This window comes from Channa argus, unplaced genomic scaffold (assembly GCF_033026475.1).
Source record: "Channa argus isolate prfri unplaced genomic scaffold, Channa argus male v1.0 Contig039, whole genome shotgun sequence".
Lineage (NCBI taxonomy): Eukaryota > Metazoa > Chordata > Actinopteri > Anabantiformes > Channidae > Channa > Channa argus.
In genome coordinates, this window is record NW_027125258.1 from 88,093 (window position 1) to 108,658 (window position 20,566).

General features: G+C 43.5%; 5 non-coding genes across 5 annotated transcripts; 2 read left to right on the plus strand and 3 right to left on the minus strand.

The window, feature by feature from the left end:
• Positions 1–1,097: 1,097 nt before the first annotated feature.
• On the plus strand, positions 1,098–1,169 carry trnaq-uug (transfer RNA glutamine (anticodon UUG)). The gene has a single exon. It is a non-coding gene; the product is annotated as a tRNA-Gln (tRNA).
• A 6,142-nt stretch (positions 1,170–7,311) lies between these two features.
• trnal-cag (transfer RNA leucine (anticodon CAG)) lies at positions 7,312–7,394 on the plus strand. Its single transcript has one exon. It is a non-coding gene; the product is annotated as a tRNA-Leu (tRNA).
• A 4,703-nt stretch (positions 7,395–12,097) lies between these two features.
• trnaq-cug (transfer RNA glutamine (anticodon CUG)) lies at positions 12,098–12,169 on the minus strand. The gene has a single exon. It is a non-coding gene; the product is annotated as a tRNA-Gln (tRNA).
• Positions 12,170–12,707: 538 nt separating this feature from the next.
• trnal-aag (transfer RNA leucine (anticodon AAG)) lies at positions 12,708–12,790 on the minus strand. The gene has a single exon. It is a non-coding gene; the product is annotated as a tRNA-Leu (tRNA).
• Positions 12,791–13,812: 1,022 nt separating this feature from the next.
• Positions 13,813–13,884, minus strand: trnar-ccg (transfer RNA arginine (anticodon CCG)). Its single transcript has one exon. It is a non-coding gene; the product is annotated as a tRNA-Arg (tRNA).
• Between the last annotated feature and the right edge of the window lie 6,682 nt (positions 13,885–20,566).

Sequence of the window (20,566 nt, forward strand, 5' to 3'; positions counted from 1 at the left end):
CTGTCAAGCATCAGAGTTTTCAGGACTGCTCAGTAAAACGACAGACTGTTAAAACTGTTGTCTGTGTAACACTGTTGACATTTCCAGTGCACACATTCTTCATTTGGCAGCATCTGGAGATTCCCTGGTGTATAGGTAAGCACTCTGGACTGTGAATCCAGCGATCTGAGTTCAAATCACGGTGGGACCTGTTATAGTGTAGAACGAATAAAACCAGCCTGTCCTTTGAGCTGTGTTGCTGGTCTCAGGATTTAATGTGCAATAAATGCAGGCAACTTTGGCAACAGTTCTTTCTGTTGTGTGTGTACCAAATGACGTGGTTCAATTAATGTAATGCAATAATTGGATACTGGTTACTCTAAGAACTCTTTTTCTGGAGTTTGCTGAAAAAATGAATGCATATGTTAAATCTCCATGAATTGATGTCTTCCCAGCAAAGGGCAGAAGAACACCAATACCAGCTGACAGATGTGTAGTGGCTTAATCAACAAGCTCTTTTTTGCCTGAGACATCCCATACTTCACGCATCAATCACTGATGGCCAGGGTAGCATGAACTGATAAAGAGATAGGCTGATGACGAGTTTGCACATTTGATTCACAATAATTACGCATAATCTAAACGCTGTCTTTTCGGATTTCTTTGGAGTACCAAACAACCCCCCCCTTCTGTTGTCAGGATGGCCGAGCTGTCTAAGGCGCTGCGTTCAGGTCGAAGTCTCTCCTGGAGGCGTGGGTTCGAACCCCACTTCTGACAAATGTTGGATTTTAGGGACAACAGCTGACACTTGGAAAACACATTCTCCCACATTAGTCAAAGGTGGGGAACCACCTATTCTCCAATGCTGCTTACCTGGATGAATTCATAGACTTTGATGTTATACAAGTTACAGTTCATCTGGATAGATGCAATGAACATCACACACAGAGATGAGAGTGACACAGTGCTTAGATGTACCCAAACTTCCTTGTATTGACAATTTTATAGTTTGCTACATGATCACCCAATCTCCAAGTTGTCAATATGCACACAATAATGAAATGAATCAAATTGTCTGGAAGAAACTGTTCAACAAAAGTAGCCTAACAGTGTGAAATGGTTCCATGGTGTAATGGTGAGCACTCTGGACTTTGAATCCAGTGATCCGAGTTCAAATCTCGGTGGAACCTACCGCTGGCTAGTTGTAGGTTTTTTTGCCCCAATGAGTGACTCAGTTACTCCACCAACTGGGAGACACACAGTGGCATTGTCAACGAGCTCATCTTGTTCCAGAGACATAGAGTACTTTGTGCAATCAACACTCATGGCAAGTGTTTAAAGAACTAATACAGGGAGAGAGATGAGGCAAAGGTTGCACAATGGTTTCCGATAGACACACTCTTAAGTAAATATCCTTGCGGATCTCATTCAGATAATGCTAAAAACACATTTTGGGCATGAAGTGCGATCCCAGACACAATCCCAAATTCCTAATTTATAACCCTACCCCTCGTTTTCAAGTGCTTCCCTATTTTTGTGTTTCACCCCAAACAGAGTCATAAGGTCTAGTAGTTGAAATATCTCCCTGTGAAATGCAATAAGCCTTGAAACCCCTGTCAAGCATCAGAGTGTTCAGGACTGCTCAGTAAAACCACAGACTGTTAAAACTGTTGTCTGTGTAACACTGTTCACATTTCCAGTGCACACATTCTTCATTTGGCAGCATCTGGAGATTCCCTGGTGTATAGGTAAGCACTCTGGACTATGAATCCAGCAATCTGAGTTCAAATCACGATGGGACCTGTTATAGTGTAGAATTAATAAAACCAGCTGGACCTTTAAGCTGGCTTGCTGTTCTCAGTAAAAAGGAGACTGTGGCCAGGAACTGATGTGGCTGATGGCACCAGATATCTAAAAGTTAAGTTCAATGAGACTGTGCAATCCCTGCCTTACTCCGCAAAGTTTATGACAGCAACTGGCCCAGAGTATTTCAGGGTAATGCATAATAATCAAGTTAAGGTATGCAGGATGTGTCTACAGCCTGGGCATATCGTCAGAGATTGCCCAGATTTCACTTGTTTTAAGTGTAACAGACAGGGTCATTATGCGAGGGAGTGTGATGCCCAGGAGCATAGATGTGACTCATGCCATAGTCCACAGGAGGAATGTGTGTGTCAAAACAATGCAATAGAGTCTGGAGAGGGGCACAGGGGACTGATCCCCAATGAGGATGCTGGAATAAGGCCTCCAGAGGAGGTAGGACTGGATCTTGACAGTGAAGGAGCAAGTGAATATGAGGAGGGGGGAGGAGAGTTAATGGAGACTCAGGCCAGTGAACTGGTCCTTTCAGAGAATAAAAAGGGAAACAATGTGAATGAGATTGGGTCAAGTCTGGATCTAGTGTTGGCGGAGTGGAGTGGAGAAGTAGCCAGTCACCCTGAAGAGGGCGAGAGGGGTATGCTTCAGGCTCCTCTGTCTAGACTTCCAATTCAAGGTGAGCCATTACCTGACCCCAGAGGTATTGCTCTAGAAATTGCTGTATCGACTCCTCAGGCTGACGGTGATGAATCAGAGGCAGAGATGGACTTTCAGCAAGTAAGGCACATGAGGAAAAGAGGACAAAAGAAGTCCGGGGAAAGTGTGGCAGAGGGCAAAGGGAAAGGGAAGAAACAGGCCAGAGATAGATGACCCCCTTTTGTGTGATCCTTTTCATGCATCTCCAGTCCCAAAACCTAAACGGCCTAGGAAAGGTATGGAAAATTAAAAGACTGTGTGAAGACATGGACTGTGACATCCTGTGCGTCCAGGAATGTAGATGGACTATGGAAAAAATAGACAAAATAAATACTTTTTGGAGAGGGGATTTGTTTTATTCCCTCTCTGCTGACAAAACCGCAGGTGTAGCAGTATTTGTAAAGCCAGGTGTTTTTGAGAATGTGACAGAGGTTTTTAAGGATAACCAAGGGAGACTGTTGGTTCTAGATACTGTATATCACAATAGAAACTACAGAATTCTAAATCTATATGGCCCAAACAGTGAGGGTGAAAGGAGGGTTTTTTTTGGCCGCTGTAAAAGGTGGACGGACGATCGCTCGGTAGTGGTGGGGGACTGGAATGTTGCTCTAACTGGGCTGGATGTGAGTGCAAACAACGTTTTCAAAACAGACACTAGTAGATCGGCTGTTTTTCAGTGGATGACTGAGGGTGATTTGATTGATGCTTGGAGAGTTCTGAACCCTGGCACCCGTGCGTATTCGCGCAGGCAAGTAGTATTGGGCAAACTAAAGCAGTCTAGGATAGACCTGTGTTTGCTGGCGTCGGGCTTGATTCCTATGTTAAAAAAGTGTGAATATAATTTCTGCACATGGAGTGATCATGCCTCGCTGAATGTGACTCTTGGGGAGGGTAGCATGCAGAGGAATGGAGGGGTGTGGTGTTTTAACTCAGCCCTCCTGGAGGATTCATTTTTTAAAGATAAAATGAAGTCTTTTCTCTCTGCTCTGTGTGAAGAAAGTGAATTTGTAGTAGATATCATTGAGTGGTGGGAGCACGCCAAGTTTAAAATTAGGAGGCGCTGCATTGCACTGAGCAGAGAGAAAAGGCTAAGGGAAAGAGCTAAGGAGGCTGAGTTGAGACACCGTCTGAAAAGGGAAATTGAGCTTGTTGAAGCTGGGCATGGCCATCCCCTGGATGGCTATCTTGGACTGAGAGAGCAACTAGCACGCCTAGATGAGGAAAAATGTAAAGGGGCAGTGATCCGCAGCAAAATACAACATGTAGTGGAGGGAGAGCGCTGTACAGCATACTTTTTGGGCTTAGAAAAGAGAAGGCAGACCAAAACATACATAACAGAAATACAGGATTCTGAAGGCAATACACACACCGATTTAGTAGATATATTACAAACTATACAGGATTTTTACTCTAATCTTTTCAGTAAACAAAATATAGGAAAAGCACAAAGAGATAAAATACTTGGTAATGTCGGCTGCTCTCTCGGTCCTGAGGACGCGGCTATGTGTGATGGCGACCTCCACCCGGAGGAAATCAGTGCAGCCATTGCTGAAATGCATAGAGCTAGAAGCCCGGGTCTGGACGGCCTCTCGGCAGAGTTCTATCAGTCCTATAAGGATTTGCTATCTCCGGTCCTCTGTAGGTTGTTCTCTGCCATGCAAACGGAGAACAGATGTGCGGAGTCTTTCGTGAGAGGCGTGATCACTCTGGTTTACAAGAATAAGGGAGCCAGGACCGACTTGGGGAATTATAGGCCCATTAGTTTGCTCAATACTGACTACAAGATCCTGGCTAAGGTGCTGGCGTCCAGACTCAAAAGAGTGATTGGGTCGATAGTTGGGCCTACCCAGACTTATAGCATTCCGGGGAGGGATATTGCTGATTGTATCCTGTCAACCAGATTCTCATTTCAACAGCTAATGGCCACAGGTGGCATCTACTTGAGTGTGGACCTAGAGAAGGCGTTTGACAGGGTGAGTCACGAGTTCCTCTTTGAGTGTCTGGGGGTTTTTGGGTTCGGCCCAACTTTTCGAGCATGGGTGGAGCTGTTGTATGGCCGAGCTACTAGTGTTGTCAAATGTAATGGCTTCCTGACTGATCCCTTCCCTTTGGAGAGGTCGGTTAGGCAGGGGTGCCCCCTGTCGGCTATGCTTTATGCAATAGTGGCCGAGCCCCTAGCGAAATTAATCTTAAGCGATACAAAAATAAATGGAATACAATCACCGACTGGCTCAGACTTTAGAATTGCACAATATGCAGATGATATTAACATAATGGTTAAAGATAGGAACAGCTTGCAACGGGTGCTCGGTCACCTAACTGCATATGAGCATGCCACAGGGGCGCGAGTCAATAACAATAAATCTAAACTAATTCTTGGCCCTGGGACTGATCTAGGTGGTGAGGGGCAGGGGTTCAAAATGGGAGAGGAGGAGTTTAAACTCCTGGGAGTCTACATGGGACCTCAAATGGAGGCAAGCATTCGAAGAACCTGGTTGGAGCATATTGCGTGGTGTAGATCTAGGCTCGGACTGTGGAAGATGAGAGGGTTGGGTTTGAGAGGGAAGGTAATAATAGTGAATTCTGTAATAGTACCGAGGCTGGTTTACGCCATGCAAGTCTGTCACCTGCCGGGCGATTTGTTGGTCCTCCTGAGCAGAGCCATAGAAGACTTCCTGTGGAAAGGAAGAGCGATGAAGATTGCACATAATACACTGGTTGGGCCATATAAAAAAGGTGGGTTACAGCTGTGTGATTTAAAAACAAAAATTAAATCACTTAGAATTAAGCTATATAAGAAGCTTTTGGACAAGTCAGCATGTGGTATATGGCAGGACTATATGTGGTTAGACATAAGGAATAGGGGGACGGGTGGGATTTTCAACCTGTGCAGCGTCGAGCTGGCGCGGCATGTGCCCGGAGCGTGCATGCTATTCCAGGAGGCGGCAGAGGCATGGGCTGATGTCCTGCCTCACCTGCAGTGCATGGTGACTAATAAGTGGGATGTGTTGAACCAACCCATCTTTGGAAATCCCTGCCTGCAGGGTCGGGCAGGCCTCCTGAAGAACCGGGGTGTGCTGGGGAAAGCGGTGCAACAGGTGAGAGATCTTTTAAACCAAGACGGGGTGTTTGATGAGGATGAGGTGTTTTTTAGAGCGAAAGGAAAAGGATACAAAATCTCAAGGTCAGTTATCCGGGAATTAGGGAGAGAATTCCATCAGGGGTGGCCACAGAGATGGAGAGAAGTTTTACAGGGGACACAAGATGGTCTGGGGGGAGGGGATGGAATTGTTTTCACCTTGTCATGTGATATAAAGAACAGGAATCTGATAGAATTACCTACTAAATTCTGGTACTCAGTCCTATTAAAGAATATATTCAAACAACCTGCAGCCAACACAGCGTGGAGCCAGATTTTTCCCTCCCGTTCCATTACTGATATATGGGAAAATGTATACATGCACTGGATGACGCCAGCCATTGCTAACACAAATTTTCTGTTGATGCACAGAAGAGTGTTGGTGTCTGTCGTCCTCCACCGAATTAATTGTGATATACATTCAAGAACGTGTGCGGTGTGTGAATGGGAGGATGAAGACTTTGATCATCTTATGCTGCATTGTAGGGTAGCACGGGTTTTTAGAGATTGGGTGAGGACAGTTCTAACTGAGAAATGTAAAGTGATCGGGTTGGAAGGAGTGAAATGGAGCTGGGTGTGGTGTTTTGGGGTTGAGAAAACGGAAAAAGGCATAAACGTGGATATGGTGAATTTGGTATTGAGTGTGGCGCCTCATGTTTTATAAATTGCAAGAAACCATGCACTTTTTGGGGGTAAAATAATAAGTAGAACGGCACTGTGTAAGAATTTGGTTAAATGCTATTTGAAAATCTTTTATGAAGCGGATAAGGATGGTTTTGAAAGAAGGTGGGGGGCGAAGAATGATCTATGTGGTGTAGATAGAGAAGGGCGGATGGTGGTGGATTTTGGTTAATGGTAAGTTGGGATAAAATGGGTAGGGGTTTACTCCTGTTTGGGTCTTTTTGTGTTTAATATGTGTGTATAATTTGAGATGTTTTTTCATAATTTTGTTCTGTTTTGAAATGGGAAATGAATATACAAATGTAAAATATGTATGTTATTTTCTGATTTTAAGCACCTTTGTATTTGTCTTCACCAAAATGTAAAAGAGTATTTTTGATAATAAAAAGAGAAAAAAAAAAAAATTTGGCAGCATCTGGAGATTCCCTGGTGTATAGGTAAGCACTCTGGACTGTGAATCCAGCGATCTGAGTTCAAATCACGGTGGGACCTGTTATAGTGTAGAACGAATAAAACCAGCTCGTCCTTTGAGCTGTGTTGCTGGTCTCAGGATTTAATGTGCAATAAATGCAGGCAACTTTGGCAACAGTTCTTTCTGTTGTGCTCCATTCAATGACTCTAGTACTCTATCAAATGACGGGGTTCAATTAATGTAATGCAATAATTGGATACTGGTTACTCTAAGAACTCTTTTTCTGGAGTTTGCTTAAAAAAAATGCATGCATATGTTAAAGCTCCATGAATTGATGTCTTCCCAGCAAAGGGCAGAAGAACACCAACACCAGCTGACAGATGTGTAGTGGCTTAATCAACAAGCTCTTTTTTGCCTGAGACATCCCATACTTCACGCATCAATCACTGATGGCCAGGGTAGCAATGAACTGATAAAGAGATAGGCTGATGACGAGTTTGCACATTTGATTCACAATAATTACGCATAATGTAAACGCTGTGTTTTCGGATTTCTTTGGAGTACCAAACAACCACCCCCTTCTGTTGTCAGGATGGCCGAGCGGTCTAAGGCGCTGCGTTCAGGTCGCAGTCTCTCCTTGAGGCGTGGGTTCGAATCCCACTTCTGACAAATGTTGGATTTTAGGGACAACAGCTGACACTTGGAAAACACATTCTCCCACATTAGTCAAAGGTGGGGAACCACCTATTCTCCAATGCTGCTTACCTGGATGAAATGCAATAAGCCTTGAAACCCCTGTCAAGCATCACCTGAACACTCAGGACTGCTCAGTAAAACCACAGACTGTTAAAACTGTTGTCTGTGTAACACTGTTCACATTTCCAGTGCGCATATTCTTCATTTGGCAGCATCTGGAGATTCCCTGGTGTATAGGTAAGCACTCTGGACTGTGAATCCAGCGATTTGAGTTCAAATTACGGTAGCACCTGTTATAGTGTAGAACGAATAAAACCAGCTCGTCCTTTGAGCTGTGTTGCTGGTCTCAGGTTTTAATGTGCAATAAATGCAGGCAACTTTGGCAACAGTTCTTTCTGTTGTGCTCCATTCAATGACTCTAGTACTCTACCAAATGACGTGGTTCAATTAATATAATATTTGGATACTGTTTACCTTTTCTGGAGTTTGCTGAAAAACTGAATCTGAAAGGAGAGGTTTCTTTGAGCGCTGCAAAAGGTGGACAGATGATCGCTCGGTAGTGATAGGAGATTGGAATGTTGCTCTGACTAAGGTGGACGTAGGAGTCAATAATAAATTTAAACACGACATTAGTAGATCGGCTGTTTTTGTATGGATTGATGAGTGTGATTTGATAGATGCGTGGAGAGTGCTGAACCCCGGCGCCCGTGCGTATTCGTGCAGGCAAGTGTTATTGGGCAGGCTAAAGCAATCCAGGATTGACCTGTGTTTGTTGGCGTCGAGTTTGGTGCAAGAATTAAATGAGTGTAAATATTGTTTTTGTTCCTGGAGTGATCATGCCTGTTTAAAGGTGACTCTAGCGGAGGGTGGTATGCAGAGGAATGGGGGCATGTGGTGTTTTAACACTTCCCTCCTAGAAGATCAAGTTTTTAAAGATAAAATGAAGTCTTTTCTCTCTGCTATATGTGATGAGAGTGAGTATGTCGTGGATATCATTGAGTGGTGGGAGCGCACCAAATTTAAAATTAAAAAGCGTTGTATCGCTCTGAGCAGAGAGAAGAGGCTGAGGGAAAAGACAGAGGAGGCTGAGCTGAGACATCATCTAAAAGAGGAGCTTGAGCTCATTGAGGCTGAGTGTGACCGTCCCTTGGATGTCTATCTTGGATTGAGGGAGCAGCTGAGACAGTTAGATGAGAGAAAATGCAGAGGCGCAATGATCCGCAGTAAAGCACAACACATGTTGAAAGGGGAGCGCTGTACTGCTTTTTTTCTAGGTTTGGAAAAAAGGAAACAGGCAAAAACATACATACCAGAAATAAAAGACCTTGATGGAAACACACATACTGACATAGTGGATATTTTACAAGCAGTACAAGACTACTACGCTAATTTGTTTAGCAAACAACATATTACAAAAGCACAAATGGACACAGTATTAGGCAAAATTGGCTGCTCCCTCAGTCACAAGGATGCGGCTCTGTGTGATGGTGACATTCAAATTAAAGAAGTGAGAGCAGCGATTGGAAGCCTTAATACATCTAAAAGCCCGGGTGTGGATGGTCTCTCAGCTGAGTTTTACCAACATTTCAGCAACATACTGGCCCCCGTCCTATGCAGACTATACTCTGCCATGCAGGAGGAGAACAGGTGCGCGGAGTCTTTTTTGAGGGGTGTGATCACTCTAGTTTATAAAAACAAAGGCGCCAGAGATGACCTGGCAAATTATAGGCCAATTAGTCTGCTCAATACTGACTATAAGATCCTCGCTAAGGCGCTAGGGTTCAGGCTTAAGGGAGTGATTGGCTCGATAGTTGGGCCTACCCAGACTTACAGCATTCCGGGGAGGGATATCGCTGACTACATTATGTCAACAAAATTCTCATTTAAGAGAATTTAATGGCTACAGGAGGTATATACCTTAGTGTAGATCTAGAGAAGGCATTTGACAGAGTGAGTCACGATTTTCTCTTTGAGTGTCTGGGGGTTTTTGGGTTCGGCCCAACTTTTCGAGGGTGGATGAAGTTACTGTACAGCCGAGCTACTAGTGTCGTGTAGTGCAATGGCTTCGTGACAGATCCCGTCCCCTTAGAAAGATCAGTGAGACAGGGGTGCCACCTATCAGCTATGCTCTATGCAATAGTGGCAGAACCTCTAGCACACTCAATTATATCTGACTCTCAAATAATTGGGATCACGTCGCCCAGAGGAACTGATTTCAAAATAGCACAATATGCGGATGATATTAACATCATGGTCAGGGATGGGGATAGTTTGCGAAGGGTTTTGCAACATCTAGATGCATATGAGCAAGCTGCGGGGGCACGGGTAAATAAGGAAAAATCGAGTTTGATCCTGGGGCCTGGTACTGTTCTTGGGGAGGAAGGCCAGCATTTTAAAAGGGGCGGGCCTGAGGTTAAAGTACTTGGTGTATATTTGGGCTCACAACCAGAAGACAGCAGTCGTAGATCCTGGGAAGAGCAGGTTGCGTGGTGTAGATCAAGGCTCGGACTGTGGAGAATGAGGGGATTAGGTTTAAAAGGGAAAATCACTGTAATAAATGCAGTAATTGTGCCGAGACTTGTCTACACCATGCAGGTTTGTCACCTGCCGAGTGATGTACTGGCTCGCCTGAGCAGCGCTATTGAGGATTTTCTATGGAAGGGGAGAGCAATGAAAATTGCACATAAGACACTGGTCGGGCCGTACAAAAAGGGGGGATTCAAACTGTGTAATTTAAAAGTAAAATTGAAGTCATTAAGAATAAAACTGTTTAAGAAAATGCTGAGCCAGAAAACTAAAAACATATGGGAGGATTATTTGTATGATGATGTACTGAAAAGAGGTATGTGCGGCTTTTACAATCTATGTAGCGTCACACTCGGCCGGCCTATTGTGGGAACATGTCCACTCTTCCAGGAGGCGGCTGAGGCATGGGTGGAAATCCTGCCCCAGTTGGAGTGTGTAATTACATCAAAACAAAGTGTGTTAAACCAGCCCATCTTTGGGAACCCCTGCCTCAGCGGCCGAGAGGGATGTAAGGCCGGTCGGGGCATCTTGACTGATGCGCTACATCAGATTAAAGATGTTTTAGACCAGACAGGGGCTCCTAACCCTTTTGCGGTATTTAGTAAGATTAGGATGAAAAGGTTTAATATAAAAAAGGCTAGAGTTGTGCGATTTTGTGATGAATTATTAGAGCGAATGCTGCAAGAGTGGAAAGAGTGGTTGTCGGAAGCAGATGAGGATCGGGTGGAGGACGACGAGCTGGATTTTGCTCTGACCTGTGACGTCAAAAACACAAAACTGCAAGATTTACAATCAAAATTTTGGTATAGGGTTTTAATTAACAAAATATTCAAAGAACCTACAGCAAACACTGCATGGTCTCATCTTTTTCTTACCTGTCCAGTCTCTGAAATTTGGTCAAATCTACACAGTAAGTGGCTTCCCCCTGCAATAGCAAACTCAAACTTCCTGCTGCGTCATAGAAGGGTGCTGGTTTCTGTCGTCCTCCACCAGATAAGTAAAAGTAAGTATGCGAGAACCTGTCCGGTCTGTAGGGTGGAAGATGAAGATTTTAACCACTTTATGCTATACTGTACAGTCACACGGGATTTCAGGGATTGGGTTAAAACGTTGTTAATCAATAAGTGTAAACAGCCTAGGTTAGAAGGGGAAGCATGGGACTGGGTGTGGTGCTTTGGGAAACAAAAAGGTGATAAAAGATGTAATGTTGGATTAATCAATTTTTTATTGAGTGTAGGACGTCATGTGTTGTATGTTGGTAGAAATTATGCTTTATATGGGGGGAAAAGGACAAACAGGGTGGGTTTTTTTCAAAATATGGTGACATTACATGAGAATTCTGTTTTCAGTGGATGAGGATGAGTTTATAGCTAGGTGGGGGGCAAGGAATGATTTATGTGATCTGGATGGGGAGGGTAGATTGCACTTCGATTTCGGATGAATTTATTTAACCTTGTAGTATATGTGTGTATATATTTAAGAATGTAGGTGTGTAGGTATGTGTATGTATATATGTATGTATATGTGTGTATGTATATATATGTATATATATATGTTTATATGTGCATACAAATATGTGGAAAAAAAAGGGGAAAGAGGCTTGCTTTGCTTTAATTTGTTTGATTTACTGGAAAAAAGCCTAATGAATTTACTCTTTTTCTTTATGTTTTTCTGTATATAGTTATTTTTATTAAGTGTATTTTTGATAATAAAAAGAAAATAAAATAATAAAAGAAAAAAAAGTCTTATTGCATTTCACAGTTAGATATTTCAACTTATGACTCCCTTATGACTCTTTTTGGGGTGAAACACAAAAATAGGGGAGCAATTGAAAACGAGGGGTAGTGTTATAAATTAGGAATTTGGGATTGTGTCTGGGATCCCATGCCCAAAATGTGTTTATTGCATTACGTGACAGAGATCAGCAAGGATATTTAGCTAAGAGTGTGTTTATTTTAAACCATCGTGCAGGCTTGGCCTCATTTCTGTGCCGGTATCAGTTTTTTTAGACTTGTCATGAGTGTTTAGTGCACATAGTATTCTGTTTCTGGAACAAGATGAGCTCCATGACAATGCCACTGTGAGTCTCCCAGTTGGTGGAGTAACCGAGTCACTCATTGGATTGAGAAAAGCTACAACCTGCCAACAGTAGGACCCACCGAGATTTGAACTTGGATCGCTGGATTCAGAGTCCAGAGTGCTCACCATTACACCATGGAACCTTTCCACAGTGCTAGCTTAATGTTGTTTAACAGGTTCTTCCACACAATGTCATTCATTTCATTATTGTCTCCAAATTGACAACTTGGAGATTTGGCTGATCATGTAGCAAACTAAAAAAATGTCAATACAAGGCGGTTTGGGTACATCTAAGCACTGTGTCACTTTTATCTTAGTGTGTGATGTTCATTGCATCTATCCAGATGCACTGTAACTTGTATAACATCAAAATCTATGGATTTGGCCAGTAGAGACAGTCTCAAATGGACTCTCATTAGTGATTAGAGGGCATAGATGAAAGACTACCTTTGATACCTAACTAGAGGGGTGCCAAAGCCATGCTCCTTGAGCTCCACAGCCCTGCTTGCTTGTCAGCTGTCCGTGCTTTACCCACTGCTCCTGCACTTTCTGTCTGATTGAACACACCTTATCCAGGTAGGCAGTCTTGGAGAATAGGTGGTTGCCCACCTCTGACAAATGTGGAAGAATGGATCCAATGTGTTTTCCAAGTGTCAGCTGTTGTCCTTAAAAAACAACATTTGTCAGAAGTGGGATTTGAACCCACACCTCCAGGAGAGACTGTGACCTTAACACAGCGCCTTAGACCGCTCGGCCATCCTGACAACAGAACAGGCTTGGTTTGGTACTCCAAAAAAATTCCGCAAAGACAGCATTTAGATTAGGCGTAATTATTGTAAATCATATGTGCAAACTCGTCATCAGCCTATCTCTTTATCAGTTCATTGCTACCTTGGCCATCAGTGATTGATGCGTGAAGTATGGTATGTCTCAGGCAAAAAAGAGCTTGTTGATTAAGCCACTACACACCTGTCAGCTGGTGTTGGTTTTCTTCTGCCCTTTACTGGCAAGACATCAATTCATAGAGCTTTAACATATACATTCAGTTTTTCAGCAAACTCCAGAAAAGGAAAACAATATCCAAATATTGCATTATATTAATTGAACCACGTCATTTGGTAGAGTACTAGAGTCATTGAATGGAGCACAAGAGAAAGAACTGTTGCCAAAGTTGCCTGCATTTATTGCACAGTAAAACCTGAGAAGAGCAAGCCAGCTTAAAGGTCCAGCTGGTTTTATTCATTCTACACTATAACAGGTCCCACCGTGATTTGAACTCAGATTGCTGGATGCATAGTCCAGAGTGCTTACCTATACACCAGGGAATCTCCAGATGCTGCCAAATGAAGCAAGTGTGCACTGGAAAAGTGAACAGTGTTACACAGACACTAGTTTTAATATATTTCAAATACTAACCTTTATGACAAAAATAAGGAAGCACTTGAAAACTAGGGTAGGGTTATAAAAGAGGAATTGGGGATTGTGTCTGGGATCGCACTTCATGCCCAAACTTGAATGGAATGCCCAAAATGTGTTTTTAGCATTATGTGACAGAGATCAGCAGGGATATTAAGCTAAGAGTGTGTTTATTTTAAACCATCGTGCAGGCTTGGCCTCATTTCTGTGCCAGTATCAGTTTTTTTAGGCTTGTCATGAGTGTTTAGTGCACATAGTATTCTGTTTCTGGAACAAGATGAGCTCCATGACAATGCCACTGTGAGTCTCCCAGTTGGTGGAGTAACCGAGTCACTCATTGGATCGAGAAAAGCTACAACCTGCCAACAGTAGGTCCCACCGAGATTTGAACTCGGATCGCTGGATTCGGAGTCCAGAGTGCTCACCATTTCACCATGGAACCTTTCCACATTGCTAGCTTAATGTTGTTGAACAGGTTCTTCCACACAATTTGATTCATTTCATTATTGTCTCCAAATTGAGAACTTGGAGATTTGGCTGATCATGTAGCAAACTAAAAAAATGTCAATACAAGGCGGTTTGGGTACATCTAAGCACTGTGTCACTTTTATCTCAGTGTGTGATGTTCATTGGATCTATCCAGATGCACTGTCACTTGTATAACATCAAAATCTATGGATTTGGCCAATAGAGTCAGTCTCAAATGGACTCTCATTAGTGATTATAGGGCATAGATGAAAGACTACCTTTGATACCTAACTAGAGGGGTGCCAAAGCCATGCTCCTTGAGCTCCACAGCCCTGCTTGCTTGTCAGCTATCCGTGCTTTACCCACTGCTCCTGCACTTTCTGTCTGATTGAACACACCTTATCCAGGCAAGCAGTCTTGGAGAATAGGTGGTTCCCCACCTCTGACGAATGTGGAAGAATGGATCCAATGTGTTTTCCAAGTGTTGTCCTTAAAAAACAAAGATTTGAACCCACGCCTTCAGGTGAGACTGCGACCTTATCGCAGCGCCTTAGACCGCTGGCCATCCTGACAACAGAATAGGGTTGGTTTGGTACTCCAAAAAAGATCCGCAAAGACAGCATTTAGATTAGGCGTAATTATTGTAAATCAAATGTGCAAACTCGTCATCAGCCTATCTCTTTATCAGTTTATTGCTACCCTGGCGATCAGTGATTGGTGCGTGAAGTATGGTATGTCCCAGGCAAAAAAGAGCTTGTTGATTAAGCCACTACACATCTATCAGCTGGTATTGGTGTTCTTTTGCCCTTTGCTGGGAAGACATCAATTCATGGAGCTTTAACATATACATTCAGTTTTTCATCAAACTCCAGAAAAGGTAAACAGTATCCAAATATTGCATTATATTAATTGAACCACGTCATTTGGTAGAGTACTAGAGTCATTGAATGGAGCACAAGAGAAAGAACTGTTGCCAAAGTTGCCTGCATTTATTGCACAGTAAAACCTGAGAACAGCAAGCCAGCTTAAAGGTCCAGCTGGTTTTATTCATTCTACACTATAACAGGTCCCACCATGATTTGAACTCAGATTGCTGGATTCATAGTCCAGAGTGCTTACCTATACACCAGGGAATCTCCAGATGCTGCCAAATGAAGTAAGTGTGCACTGGAAAAGTGAACAGTGTTACACAGACAACAGTTTTAACACTCTGTGGTTTTACTGAGCAGTCCTGAACACTCTGATGCTTGACAGGGGTTTCAAGGTGTCGTGGCAAAAACTGTAAGGCAAGTTAGGAGGCAAAAAGGCAACTTACAAGTGAATGATAACGGTGAATTTAATCAGCAAATAGAGAAACATGCAGAGCAGAACAGAGCTACACTCTAGAGCGGGCCAATCTGATTGACCAAGATGTGTAGGTTGTTCAGCCTTGTTTTGTTGTTGCTTTTGTTGCTCTGTTCTTTTGTCTCTCCCCTTTCCACTCACCCCAACCGGTCGAGGCAGATGGCCGTCCACCCTGAGTCTGGTTCTGCTGGAGGTTTCTTCCGTTAAAGGGAGTTTTTCCTCTCCACTGTTGCCTATGGCTTGCTCCAGGGGGAATTGTTGGGTTCTCTTTATATATCTTTATAATCTTGACTTTATTCTGTAAAGTGCCCTGAGATTACTTTGTTGTGAATTGGCGCTATATAAATAAAGTTGAATTGAATTGAATTGAATTTTATACATACAACTCAACAGCTGGGTTCACACAAAGAACAAAGGGATGAGTCAATGCAAATCAACCTTCATACAATGTGGTCAGGAGTCTTAATTAACAAGTTCATGTTACTTTTTCTTTTTGTCTTCATTGTCTTTTAAGTCCTTGAGATTGATTATTTGTGCTGGTTCCCGTGGGCTCCCTTCTGGGAAGCAAATGTTCAGGTGTAGGTAGTTTTATAGTTGATATCTACCTAACATACTTCTTTGTGTGGCCAGAGACATGATGTCTTGCTGGGGAGCAAAAGGTGAGGAGGCACTGGTGTAAGCAGGTTTGATACTGAGTCTGCCAGAAGTGTGAAACAGTGAAACAGTGTTACCTAGATTTTGAAATTTCCTTCACACATGGCTTATTGCATTTCACAGGGAGATATTTAAACTACTAGACCTTATGACTCTGTTTGGGGTGAAACACAAAAATAGGGAAGCACTTGAAAACGAGGGGTAGGGTTATAAATAAAGAATTTGGGATTGTGTCTGGGATAGCAATTCATGCCCAAAATGTGTTTTTAGCATTATCTGAATGAGATCCGCAAGGATATTTACTTAAGAGTGTGTCTATCATAAACCATTGTGCAACCTTGGCCTCATCTCTCTCCCTGTATTAGTTCTTTAAACACTTGCCATGAGTGTTGATTGCACAAAGTACTCTATGTCTCTGGAACAAGATGAGCTCGTTGACAATGCCACTGTGTGTCTCCCAGTTGGTGGAGTAACTGAGTCACTCATTGTGGCAAAAAAACCTACAACTAGCCAGCGGTAGGTTCCACCGAGATTTGAACTGGATTCAAAGTCCAGAGTGCTCACCATTACACCATGGAACCATTTCACATTGCTAGGCTACTTTTGTTGAACAGTTTCTTCCAGATGATTTGATTCATTTCATTATTGTGTGCATATTGACAACTTGGAGATTGGGTGATCATGTAGCAAATTATAAAATTGTCAATACAAGGAAGTTTGGGTACATCTAAGCACTGTGTCACTCTTATCTCTGTGTGTGATGTTCATTGCATCTATCCAGATGAACTGTAACTTATATAACATCAAAGTCTATGAATTCATCCAGGTAAGCAGCATTGGAGAATAGGTGGTTCCCCACCTTTGACTAATGTGGGAGAATGTGTTTTCCAAGTGTCAGCTGTTGTCCCTAAAATCCAACATTTGTCAGAAGTGGGATTCGAACCCACGCCTCCAGGAGAGACTGCGACCTGAATGCAGCGCCTTAGTACTCCAAAGAAATCCAAAAAGACAGTGTTTAGATTATGCGTAATTATTGTGAATCAAATGTGCAAACTCGTCATCAGCCTCTTTATCAGTTCATTGCTACCCTGGCTATCAGTGATTGATGCGTGAAGTATGGGATGTCTCAGGCAAAAAAGAGCTTGTTGATTAAGCCACTACACATCTGTCAGCTGGTATTGGTGTTCTTCTGCCCTTTGCTGGGAAGACATCAATTCATGGAGCTTTAACATATGCATTCATTTTTTCAGCAAACTCCAGAAAAAGAGTTCTTAGAGTAACCAGTATCCAATTATTGCATTACATTAATTGAACCACGTCATTTGGTAGAGTACTAGAGTCATTGAATGGAATGCAACCGCAAGGGGGCACAAGCCAGTGTCTTCTTGTGCCAGTCCCAAGTCTGGATAAATGCAGAGGGTTGTGGCAGGAAGGGCATCCAACGTAAAACACATGCCAAATCAAACATGCGAATCGTGACAATGACTTCCATACCGGATCGGTCGGGGCCCGGGTTAACAGCGACCGCCACCGGTGCTGTTGACTTACAGGGTACCGGTGGAAATTGGACTACTGTTGGTCGAAGACGAAGAAGAAGAGGAGGAAGGTGATTTCGTAGGCAGAGAGAGAAGAGGAAAGCTAAGAATGTAGGACTGACAGTAGGGACTTTGAATGTTGGTACTATGACAGGGAAGGCTAGAGAGTTGATCGACATGATGCAGAGACGGAAGGTGGACATACTGTGTGTCCAGGAGACCAGGTGGAAAGGTAGCAAGGCTAGAAGCTTAGGAGCAGGGTTCAAGTTGTTCTACCATGGGTCAGATAGGAAGAGAAATGGAGTAGGAGTTATCCTGAAAGAGGAGTTGGTGAGGAATGTTCTAGAGGTGAAAAGAGTATCAGAGTCTGAAGCTGGAAGTTGAAGGGGTGACGTTCAATGTTGTGAGTGGTTATGCCCCACAGGTAGGATGTGAGTTAGAAGAGAAGGAGAAATTCTGGAGTGAGTTAGATGAAGTGATGCAGAGCATCCCCAGAGGTGAGAGAGTGGTCATTGGTGCAGATTTCAATGGGCATGTAGGTGAAGGGAACAGAGGTGATGAGACTGTTATGGGCAGGTTTGGTCTTCAGGACAGGAATGCAGAAGGTCAGATGGTGGTAGACTTTGCAAAAAGGATGGAAATGGCTGTAGTGAACACTTTCTTTCAGAAGAGACAGGAGCATAGGGTGACGTACAAGAGCGGAGGTAGAAGCACTCAGGTAGACTACATCTTGTGTAGACGCTGTAATCTGAAAGAGATCAGTGACTGTAAAGCATTGGTAGGGGAGAGTGTAGCCAGACAACACAGGATGGTGGTGTGTAAAATGATGCTAGTGGTGAGGAAGATGAAGAGGACTAAAGCAGAGCAGAGGACGAAGTGGTGGAAGTTGAAAAAGGAAGAATGTTGTGTAGTTTTCAGGGAGGAGCTGAGACAGAATCTGGGTGGTTTTGAGGTGCTTCCAGATGACTGGACTACTACAGCTTATGTGATCAGGGAGACAGGTAGGAGGGTACTCGGTGTGTCATCTGGAAAGAGGAAAGCGGACAAGGAGACTTGGTGGTGGAACGAGGAAGTTCAGGAGTGTATACAGAGAAAGAGGTTAGCTAAGAAGAAGTGGGACACTGACAGGACTGAAGAGAGTAGACAAGAGTACAGGGAGATACAGCGTAAGGTGAAGGTAGAGGTGGCAAAGGCCAAACAAAGAGCATATGAGGACTTGTATGTTAGGTTGGACACTAAAGAGGGAGAGGTGGATTTGTACAGATTGGCCAGACAAAGAGATAGAGATGGGAAGGATGTGCAGCAGGTTAGGGTGATTAAAGATAAGGATGGAAATGTATTGACAGGTGCCAGGAGTGTGATGGGAAGATGGAAGGAGTACTTTGAAGAGTTGATGAATGAGGAAAATGAAAGGGAACGAAGAGTAGAAGAAGTGACTGGTGTGGAGCAGGAAGTAGCAAAGATTAGTAAGAGTGAAGTGAGGAGGGCGTTGAAGAGGATGAAGAGTGGAAAGGCAGTTGGTCCTGATGACAAACCTGTGGAGGTATGAAAGTGTCTAGGAGAGGTGTCAGTAGAGTTTTTGACTACTTTGTTTAACAAGATCTTGGAGAGTGAGAGGAGACTAGAGGAGAAGTGTACTGGTGCCCATTTTTAAGAACAAGGGAGATGAGCAGAGCTGTGGAAACTACAGAGGAATAAAGTTAATGAGCCACACTGCAGTTGTGGGAAAAAATAGTAGAAGCTAGGCTAAGGGCAGAGGTGAGCATTTGTGAGCAGCAATATGGTTTCATGCCTAGAAAGAGTCCAACAGATGCAGTATTTGCTTTGAGGATGCTGATGGAAACGTACAGAGAAGGTCATAGGGAGTTGCATTGTGTCTTCGTAGATATAGACAAAGCGTATGACAGGGTGCCGAGAGAGGAGTGGTATTGTATGAGGAAGTCTGGAGTGGCAGAGAAGTATGTTAGAGTGGTGCAGGACATGTATGAGAGCTGTAAGACCGTGGTGAGGTGTGCTGTAGGCTTGACAGAGGAGTTCAAGGTGGAGGTGGGTCTGCATCAAGGATCGGCTCTGAGCCCCTTCTTGTTTCTTTGAATGATGGACAGGTTGACAGATGTGTGTTAGACTGGAATCTCCGTGGACTATGATGTTTGCGGATTACATTGTAATTTGTAGTGAGAACAGGGAGCAGGTGGAGGAAAATCTAGAGAGATGGAAGTCTGCTCTGGAAAACAGAGGAATGAAGCTTAGCCGCAGTAAGACAGAATACATATGTGTCAATGAGAGGGACCCAGGCGGAACGGTGAGGTTACAGGGAGCAGAGGTGAAGAAGGTGCAGGACTTTAAGTACTTAGGGTCAACGGTTCAGAGCAACGGAGAGTGTGGAAAAGAGGTGAAGAGGCGAGTGCAAGCAGGTTGGAACGGGTGGAGAAAAGTGTCAGGTGTATTGTTTGATAACAAGAATGAAAGGAAAGGTGTTCAAGACGGTGGTGAGACCAGCGATGTTGTTCAGCTTAGAGACAGTGGCACTGAAGAAAAGACAGGAGGCAGAGCTGGAGGTAGCAGAGCTTAAGATCTTGAGGTTCTCTTTGGGAGTGACGAGGATGGACAGGATTAAGAATGAGGACATCAGGGGGACAGCTCCTGTTAGAAGTTTTGGAGATAAAGTCAGAGAGGCCAGATTGAGGTGGTTTGGACATGTTCAGGGGAGAAACTGTGGTATACATTGCTAAAAGGATGCTGAGGTTGGAGCTGCCAGGCAGGAGGTCTACAGGAAGAGCAAAGAGGAGATTTATGGATGTAGAGTGAGAGAAGACGTGAAGTTAGTTGGTGTGAGAGGCTGCATGTAGGCACATGATTCATTGTGGTGACCCCTGAAAGGGAACAGCCGAAAGGAAGAGAAGATATATACGAGTATAGAGTTTTGGATTAAGGCTTACTCTTTTAACCAATCAGAATTTAAGCAATTTCTGCATTCTGCATGCACAGTCAAAGGCGTTACCTGCTCATCTCCGTCCAATAAATACAAATGTCCTCTCCTGAACACTGAGCTAGTTTTAGATTTAGACATTAGCCAACAACAAAGAAGACACCAAAGCTATGCTAATGTCACTAACATGCTAA